General features: G+C 54.9%; 1 pseudogene; it reads right to left on the reverse strand.

Moving 5' to 3' along the window:
• Window positions 1-4,882: 4,882 nt before the first annotated feature.
• On the reverse strand, window positions 4,883-8,655 carry LOC113940876 (annotated as a pseudogene).
• Between the last annotated feature and the right edge of the window lie 5 nt (window positions 8,656-8,660).

The following is an 8,660-nucleotide window of genomic DNA, read 5'->3' on the forward strand; positions in this document are numbered from 1 at the left end:
TGTGAAGGAGAGATAGGTAGGAGCTACCCCAGGAAAGCCATCCTTTCGGGCAGTATCTCAGTGTGTACATTTGCCTTTGGCTTTTTTACTTTGCAGAGAATGTGTGCAGCCTCAGAGGGCTGGAGCCCACCTGCCTTTTAGGTTTGATGGTTTTCAGCTGTCCTTGTGAGTAATCTCCTAGTCCTACGAGGCTCTTTAAGTAAGGCTAGACCTTTTCCAGTTGCAGGTGCCATCCAGCCTGCCTTTGGCAAAGGAGGAGCATTGAGGTTGAGTCTGGGAGGTAGTGAGGAGGTGCTGGGGTCTCCCTTACTTTCAGGAACACCCGGTAACTTTTTTTCTCACTCCCCCAGGTACGGCACACGGTGATGGCAGCAGCCTCCAACTGGGGTCGGAGCCAGTGGCCCGAGAACCTCTCAGCTCAGGGGAGGGTGAGTAGCCAATTGCGGGGTTATCTCCCACGTGCTGCCCAACTCTTGCTTCAGTTTCTGTTTTCTTTCTCGCAGCCGACTCAGTCAGGGATCACAGGACCCTGTGAGCCAGCCGAGTGTCCTTCCTTGGCATAGAAGATGGATTCACATCCCTGCCTATGGGAAAGATAAGTGGAGGACTAGCACCTGGAGAGGGGATGAGAGCTGGGTCCAATGTTATGGTTAGGAGGGAGGGATTTTCAAATGAGCACAGGGGAAAGGGTCTGCCCTAAGAGGCCCTTGGCACACATAGGAGGAGCAGTTTACTTTTCATCGTGGAGTAGGGTGTGCAGGGCAGAGCCGTTCAGGTCTGTGTTGTGTCCTTTGTCCAGTCTCTGTTTCGTGTCTTAAAATTCACAGTCCCCGTGTCTTTACTTTCTGCCTTCAAAGGTTTTATCTGAGATGTCAAGGCATCATTCCTAGGGTCTTGAACCTTTGCACTGCTCAGCCCAGTGCCCATACCATCCGTTCTTTGGCTCACTAGCTTGAACGTGCATCGGAATCGCATCTGAGAAGTGTCAGGTCAGGTGTCTTTTACAGCCTCCTTACAGGTTGTAGCAGGGGCTGTGCATTCATCCCTTGGAACTTGTGAGAATCTAAGAAGATTCTGAACATAGCATTGTCTTCCATCCATCTTAGCAATTTTGTAGGCAGTTCTTGTCCCAGGCCATTCTGTTAGAGTGTCTTTTCAGGCTCCTCAGAGCCTCCTGCGTTCGGTCTCGCCGTATCCTCCGTCTTCTCGTGCGGCAGCACGTCCGTTTTGGCGTCGTTCCTTTCTCAGAGTTCTCTCTCCTCGTCGCACCACAGCAGTCGTCTGGAAATGTGTCACTGGAGTTTGTGTTGGGCCTGGAACTGCTCTGCCCTGCAGTGTAGACTTGGAGGTAGGTGGAGTAGAAAGGAGACTTTCCAGTTACCCTGTGGATAGGCTCAGCCACTCAGGGCAGCAGTTCTCTGGTCCTCCCGGAGGCAGCCCCTGCCTGCAGTGTGTGTGCAGTGACAAGGGCAGGCTTTTCCAGAGCCGATGGGAGCGGTAAGGCAGGGCCTTAAAGTTAGGGCAGTGTTTCTTTGTGCAGGTTGTCTTTGGACCCCAGAGGGCTTGTCCAAAGAGAAGTGACAATTGTGCAGCAGTTAAGGTCCCCCTGTCTATATGGCTGACTTTGCTAACTCGTTTCTTTGCAGCGTCAGAGGGACTGGATTTAAAGCAGAGATAAACAGAAGAGGCTGGAGGAGCACAGTCAGAAGGTGGGGTGTCATGTGAGGTCAGAGCTATATATGGCAATGAAGAGGATTACACTCAAATGCAGGGTTTTTAAATTTAATAATTTTGTGTCCTGTGTTGGTAAGGTTGCTTCTGTAATTTATCTTTTTTTCTTTTCCTTAGGAGCCTTGTATCTTTTGGGATCTCCCAATCATTTCAACTGCACCTTGGTATTTTTTCACCGGTGTTATCCAGTCCTCAGGTGAAGCTGCTCTGTGTTGAAGATGGCTACAGACCCCCAGGTTTGCCAGTAGTCAGTGGGGGGTTACAGCCCAGAGATGGAGGGAGGGCTGGGGTGCCAGCTTAGGGATTGCCAGGGGTGTTTTGAAGGTAGTATGGGTGGAAAGCATTGTCCAGGAGCCCCCTAAATGCCTGTGAAGGCACCCACTGACTTTTCAGATGGGCCACTTAAGTTTTCCTCTCCTTCTCCCAGATATTCTGTGCCATTGCAGCTGCAGTCTTTGGCTGCAGGCAGTGACCCTGAGTGGTTTGCCTAAAGAGAAGGGAGACTCTTTGAGCTCCCCTCATCTATCTGGGTGACTTTGGTTAGGGTTTCTTTCCCATGTCAGAGGGACAGGGTGTAAAGGAGAGTTGAACAGAACAGAGGCCAGAGGAGCAGAGCAAGAAGGTGGGTCATCACCTGATGTCAGCACAAAGATGTACCCCCAGTCCCCTCCCATTCCCCTCCCAGTGTCCTTCCAGTTCCCATACTGGTCACACTGGAGTCGGTTCCGTTGCTGATTTGACCCCTTATTGACAACTGGACAATGGGGTCAAAGGTCACTGGTGGGGCTGGGGGGGGGACCGGGGGGGGGGGGTCTCAGGGGGCCCAGGGGTCACTGGAGAGGTCTCGGGGGTCTCAGAGGGTTCCAGAGCACCCGGAGGGGGAATCTCAGGGGGGTCCCAGGGGTCATCAGAGACATCTCGGGGGGTCCCAGGGCACACTGGGAGGGGGTCTCTGAGCGGGGGTAGTGGAGGCTCCTGGGAAGGTCTCAAGCACGAAGGGGGGAGGGAGAGGGTCCCAGGGGGTATTTGGGGTCCCTCAGGGGTGGGGGGGCCAGGGGGAGGGCAGCCCCTGGGGGGCCTCTGACGCCCCCCCCCCAAGGGCTGATCTGTCACCTCTGACATCCCCCCCCCCCCGGGTCACCTCTGACCCCCCTGGATCTCTGACAGCCCCCCCTCCTCCAAGGGCTGATCTGTCACCTCTGACATTCCCCCCCCCCGGGTCACCTCTGACCTCCCCGGGATCTCTGACACCCCTCCCCTCTCCCAGACAGCCCAAGACCTTCTGGGACCCCCCGGGGACCTCCCAATTCCCCCTCAGACCCCCGAGTAACCCCTGTGACCCCCATAACTGCCGCCCCCGGAGCCCCCCCTGACCCCCCCAAGACCCTACCTGGGTGAAAAGGTGACTCAGGGTCATTTTGGTCGTCGACGTCAGTGCTGAGTGTTGGGGGGGGGGAGGAACCAACGCTGTGGGACCACCGGAGACCCCCCCCCCCGAGGGATAAACCTAATGCTAAACCGTACCCCTAATCCTAACTTTAAATCCTAACCCTTAACCCTAACTAACTGTAAATGGGTGTTGTGACAGGTAATGTAAGCCATCGTTCTCCTGCTAATTGATAATTAGAGTTTTCTGGTGCTTTGAGATCGTTGTGGGAGGGGTCAAGGGGCTGAAGAGGGCATTATGGGATGGGCTGGGTTAAGGTTAGGGTGTGGTTTAGTCAGGTTTTTTCATTTAAGGTTTTTGATGTCATTGGGTTGAGTGGTGTTTTTTTGAGGTTTTATTTAGGGGTCCTGGGTGTTGTTTCGGTTGTGATTTGTGTGCTTTTTCACATAATTTTTTTTAATTTCTGCTGTAATTGTTTTGCTGTCCACAAGGCCGCAGCAGTTTCGCTGTTTTTACCCTGCCGCGTAATTATTTGTGCTGCAGTTCTCGCGCACTGTCAGCAGGTGCCAGCACTCAATGCTCATTTCCATGTAATTACCTTTTGTGCTCACCAGGTGCCAGCGCTGCTCTGCAATTATGGAATTGATCCTTTTAAAGGCAGTTCTATGCATTTATGCACCTCTTGTTGTGATGTTTTATTTTTTAAGGTGGTTTATGGTGTTGTGCACATCTGAGGTGAAGTGTGGTGCTGACATTGGAGATTTATGAATGGGATTCTGATCACTCCCAATTTTCGCAAAATTAAAGAATGGGACACAGAGCTTTCCCAATTTGTGTCTGGGGGCTCAGGATCCCTCACAGTTTTCCCAAAAATTAAGGAATGGGACTCAAGAGCATTCCCAGTTTCCCTAATATTGGTCTGGGGGCACAGGATCCTCCCACTTTTCCTCCAAAATTAATGAAAGGCACCTATGGAATTCTCAACTTCCCCACCCCCCCCCGAATCACAACATAAATCCTGAGAATTCAACTCGAATAATATTTTCTTTATTTACACGTCGAAAGAATTCCAAAGGTCGGAAAAACAAGATGAAAACACAACTCTACAGGGGCTACAGAGGGGGGGCGGGAAAAAGTGGGGGAAAAAAGGTGGGAAAAGCTGGGAAAAAGGGGGGGGGAAAGGGGGGGAAACCCCGAAAAAAACAAACGGAAAACGGAGTAGAAAAAAATTGTACATTTTTCCAACGTAAAAAACAGGCCCTTCCCCCTCCCCTCCCCCTCCGGAACATGCGGGGGGGGGGGGGGGTCTCAACATTCCCGGCACTTTTCCCACCCCCTCCCCCACTGCCCATCCTTTTTCCTCCCCAAAATTCCCAAATAAATTAACAATTAAAAAGGTCGAGGAGGGGGTTGAGTGACCCCTGCCCCCCACCATCCCAAAGAAAATCCACCTGGAGGATCCCAAACTTTGCCCCCCTCCCTTCCCCCTCACCCTCTTTTCCCAAGCTCTGGAATTGTCCAGCCCCTCCCCCACCAAGAGGCTTTTTTTAAATTTTTTTAATTACATTTTTTCTAAAAACTTTTTTTTAGGTTTTTTAACTTTTTTTGCTTTTTTTTTCCTAAAAACTCTCCCTTCAACCCTCCCCCAAAAAAACCCCAACTTTTCTCTCCCCTTTTGTTTGCTGGAAAAAATTCCAAGCCAGAAAAAAAAAAAACCAAAACAAACCAAAAAAAAAATCACCAAAAAAAAAAATAAAGAAAAAAAAGGAAAAAACCAGAACAAAACAGAACAAAACAAAAAATCAACAAAAAAACCAAAAACAAACAGTAAAATTCCACTGGAGGAGGAAAACGGGATAATCCCAAAACTCTCAAAACCTCATCCCATGGGATCCTCCCCCCTCTTCTCCCGCATTCCCAAAGTCCATCGGTGCTGGAGGGGGGGTGGGAGTCACCCCAGAATCCAGGAGGGGGACTCGGGTCCGGTCCTGCGGAGCCCGGGAATTCCTGGGAATCCCTGGGAATTCCCAACTAACCAGAATCCGAGTCGCTGGTGTCGGAGGAGGAGGAGGAGGAGCTGGAGCTGCTGGAATCAGAGCTGGAGCTGGAGGCAGAAAGTCGGGAAGCTGCCACTTGTTGGGCAGATTCCGGCTTCTCATTGGCTGCAGGGGGAGGGAAATCAGGAATGAGTGGCAGGATCCAGCGGGATTGGCACCCCAGAAACCCATCCTGGCACCTGAAATCCCAATCCCAGAGCCCAGATCCCATCCTGGCACCTGAAATTCCATCCTAACCCCCATCCCAATATCCCAGACCTCCATCCTGATGCCCATTCCCAAAATTCCAGACCCTTCTTGGGGGGGTTTTTGGCAGAGTTCAGCTCTGACATCCCACCCCAACCCCCATCCCAACACTCTGAACCCCATCCCAGCCCCAAGTCCCAACACCCCACCCCCCACGCCAACATCCCAGACCCCCATCCCAACATCCCAGTGCCCAATCCCAAGATTCCAGACCCTTCTTGGGGGGTTTCTTGGCCGAGTTCAGCTGCCCACTGACGTCCTGGAGACGCTTTTCCAGCTCTCTCTTCTTCTCCAGCGCCAGCTCCTCTTTCGTCTTCCCCACCGGCTTCTTCATGGCTACAAAAAGAACCCCAGGAAAATCCCACTGGATCCACACCCCTCTGCCCCCCACAGATCCCTGGGACTCCTCCAAACTCACTCTCGCTGTAGGGTTTCCGGGGTTTTTTCCGGAGGCAGGACAGGACGTAACGCTCCAGCTCCCTCAGTGTGGAGGGTTTGAGGGTCTCAAAGTCGATCTCAATTTCCTCGGGATTGGAATCCCGCAGGGAAGGCTCCCGGGATTGGATGATGTGCACCACTCTTCCCAGTTTTTCCCCAGGAAGTTTGTTGATGTCCAGGCTCAGCTGGCGCTTCTCGTCGTAGGTCATGGGTTTGGATTCCTCCTCTTCCTCGGAATCGTAGAGGGATGGAGGGGCTGGCAGGGCAGGTTTGGCGGATTTCTTGGAATTCCTGATGGGAAGAAGCACCCAGGGCTCCGTTGGCGTGGGCCCTGCTGGGGTTTTGTGGTTCCCAGGGAGCCTGGGGTGGTCCCACATGGATTTTGGGGTCCCATCCCAACATCCAAAACCCTATTCCAGCATGCAGAACCCCCATCCCTACTTCCTGAACTCTCATCCCCACATCCAAAACCCAACATCCTGCACCCCATCCCAGTGTCCACATCCCCCATTCCAGCATCCTGAACCCCCATCCCAATATCTGGAAACCCCATCCTGGCTCCTAAAATTCCCATCCCAACACACAGAACCCCAATCCTAACATCTGGAGCTCCTTCCCAGCACCCTGAACTCCCATCCCAGCTCCCAAAATTCCTATCCCAACACCATGAATCCCATCCCAGCGTCCAGCACCTCCATCCTGCCTCCCCAAATCCCCATCCGGACACCCCAAACCCAACTTCCGGAACCCTTTGCCCCACCCTCCCCGGGCCTCCTTCCCACCATTCCCACCATCCCCTCACTTGGATCCGCCGCTGCCTCCGGCTTTCCGGGCCCTCCGGAGCTGCGCCTGCCTCGCCCTCGTCTCCTCGTCCCTCCCTTTGTGCTTCTCCGACTTCTTCCTCTTCCTCTTCTCCCGCTTTTTCTTGGGTTTGGACACGGGGCCCTGCGAGAGGGCAGCCAGCTGCTCGTGCACGGCCCGCAGCTGTAGGGGGGAGGAGACACCGGGGGGGGTCAGGGAGCTGATCCCGAGGGAATTTTGGCCACGGATCGTTCCCTGGGACGGCCCCTCACCTGCTCCTGCAGCTCTGCCAGCCGGTTGGCTCGTTCCTCCTCGGAATCCGAGCTCTCCTCGCTCTCCGAGGAGCTTTCCGTGCTGGTCTCGTCGTCCTCGTCGTCTTCGTCGTCCTCGTCCTCATCGTCCTCGTCGCTGGAAGATTCCTCGGAGGAGGATTTGGGAACAGGCAGCGGGGTGGACACAGAGGGAGCTCCAGCATCCTGCGGCTCATCCGGCATTTTGGCGTAGCTGAACTCGAACACGTCCTGAAAGGGGGGGGAAATTCAGGATCGGGGTAGGAGTTTGCGGTGGGGTGGGATGGCCTGAGGTCTGGTACATCTGCAATCCCCTCCTGACATCTGGGACCCCCATCCAACATCTGAAATCCTCATTCCAGCGCCCGGGATCCTCATCCCAACCCTCAGAAACCCCATTATGAAATTTGGAATCCCCATCCCAACACCTGGAACCCCCATTCTGAACCCCATCCCAAAACCCTGAACCCCGTTCTCAGTGTCCAGACCCCGCATCCCAACATATCCCGTCTTTTAAGGGGGTTGGGAATGACCTGGAGCTTCCTGGCCATGGCCACCACATCGTGGTCGGGCGGGTTGTACTTGTAGCAGTTGGAGAACATCAACCGCACGTCGGCCGCGAATTCCTGCGCGTCGTGGTAGTCCCGGTTCTCCATCTTCCTCTGGGGGGGCAAAAGGGACAGGGATGACCCCCCAAACCGCCCCAAATCCACCTTGGGGACCCCTCAAAACCTCCCTGTGATCCCCCTTGAGACACCCCTCCCCAAAAAAATCCCAAAACCACCCCTTGGGGACGCCTCAAACTCCCCCTGTGATTCCTCTTGGGAATCCCCCAAAACCCCACAAACCCCTCCTGTGTCACTTCCTTCAACTCCCCCCGAGGTTCCCGGGGTTCCCCAGAGGATTTCTGGGATTGCCGGCTCCGGGGCCGGGGGGGGGGTTCCAGAGCCCCCACCTTGATGGTGCTGAGATCCATGGGGTGCTTGATGATCTCGTGGTAGTCGTGGAGCCCCAGGGCCGAGGCGTCCACGGGCTTGTAGAAGGGCCACGCGTAGGCCGCGTGCTTCTTGGACAGCAGCTCCTTCAGGATCCCGTTGCAATACTTGAGCTGCTCCGAGAGCTTCCCCTTCTTGGAAGTTTGGTGCTGCTGGGAATCCGGGAGGTCCTTGCGGGGGGGTTTGATGGGGCGGCCGCTCTCGCGCCGGGCGGGGATCTTGGCGGGTTTCGGGGGGTCCGGGGGGGGCTCCGGAGGCCGAGGGGGACGGGGAGGACTCGCCGCCGGTGCTGGTGGCGATGATGGCCGTGGTGGTGGGCGTGGTGGTGTCGGCTTTCCGCTTCACCCCCTTTTTCTGGGAAGAGGGAAGGTGGGATCAGAGGGGTCAGGAGGGGGAGGGTGGAAGGTGGACCGGTAGTGGGACCCCCATCCCAGCATCTCGAACCCTCATCTCAACATCCAGAAACTCCATCCCAGCACCAACATCCCTCGTCCCAGTGTCTAAAACCTCCATCCCAACACCCAGAACCTTCATCCCAGTGTCCAGATCCCCCATCCCAGCCCCCTCGATCCCCCACATCCCATCTCCCCCAGAATTCCCACCTTGGCCACGGGCTGTGTGGGCGCGGGCGGGGCCAGGACGGCCGGAGCGTTGGGATGCAGGGATTTCAGGATGGGGGCGGAGATGACCGAGGGGTGGGGGATGTTGACGATGG

This window comes from Corapipo altera, unplaced genomic scaffold (genome assembly GCF_003945725.1).
Source record: "Corapipo altera isolate COAL_440 unplaced genomic scaffold, ASM394572v1 129591, whole genome shotgun sequence".
Classification (NCBI taxonomy): Eukaryota; Metazoa; Chordata; class Aves; order Passeriformes; family Pipridae; genus Corapipo; species Corapipo altera.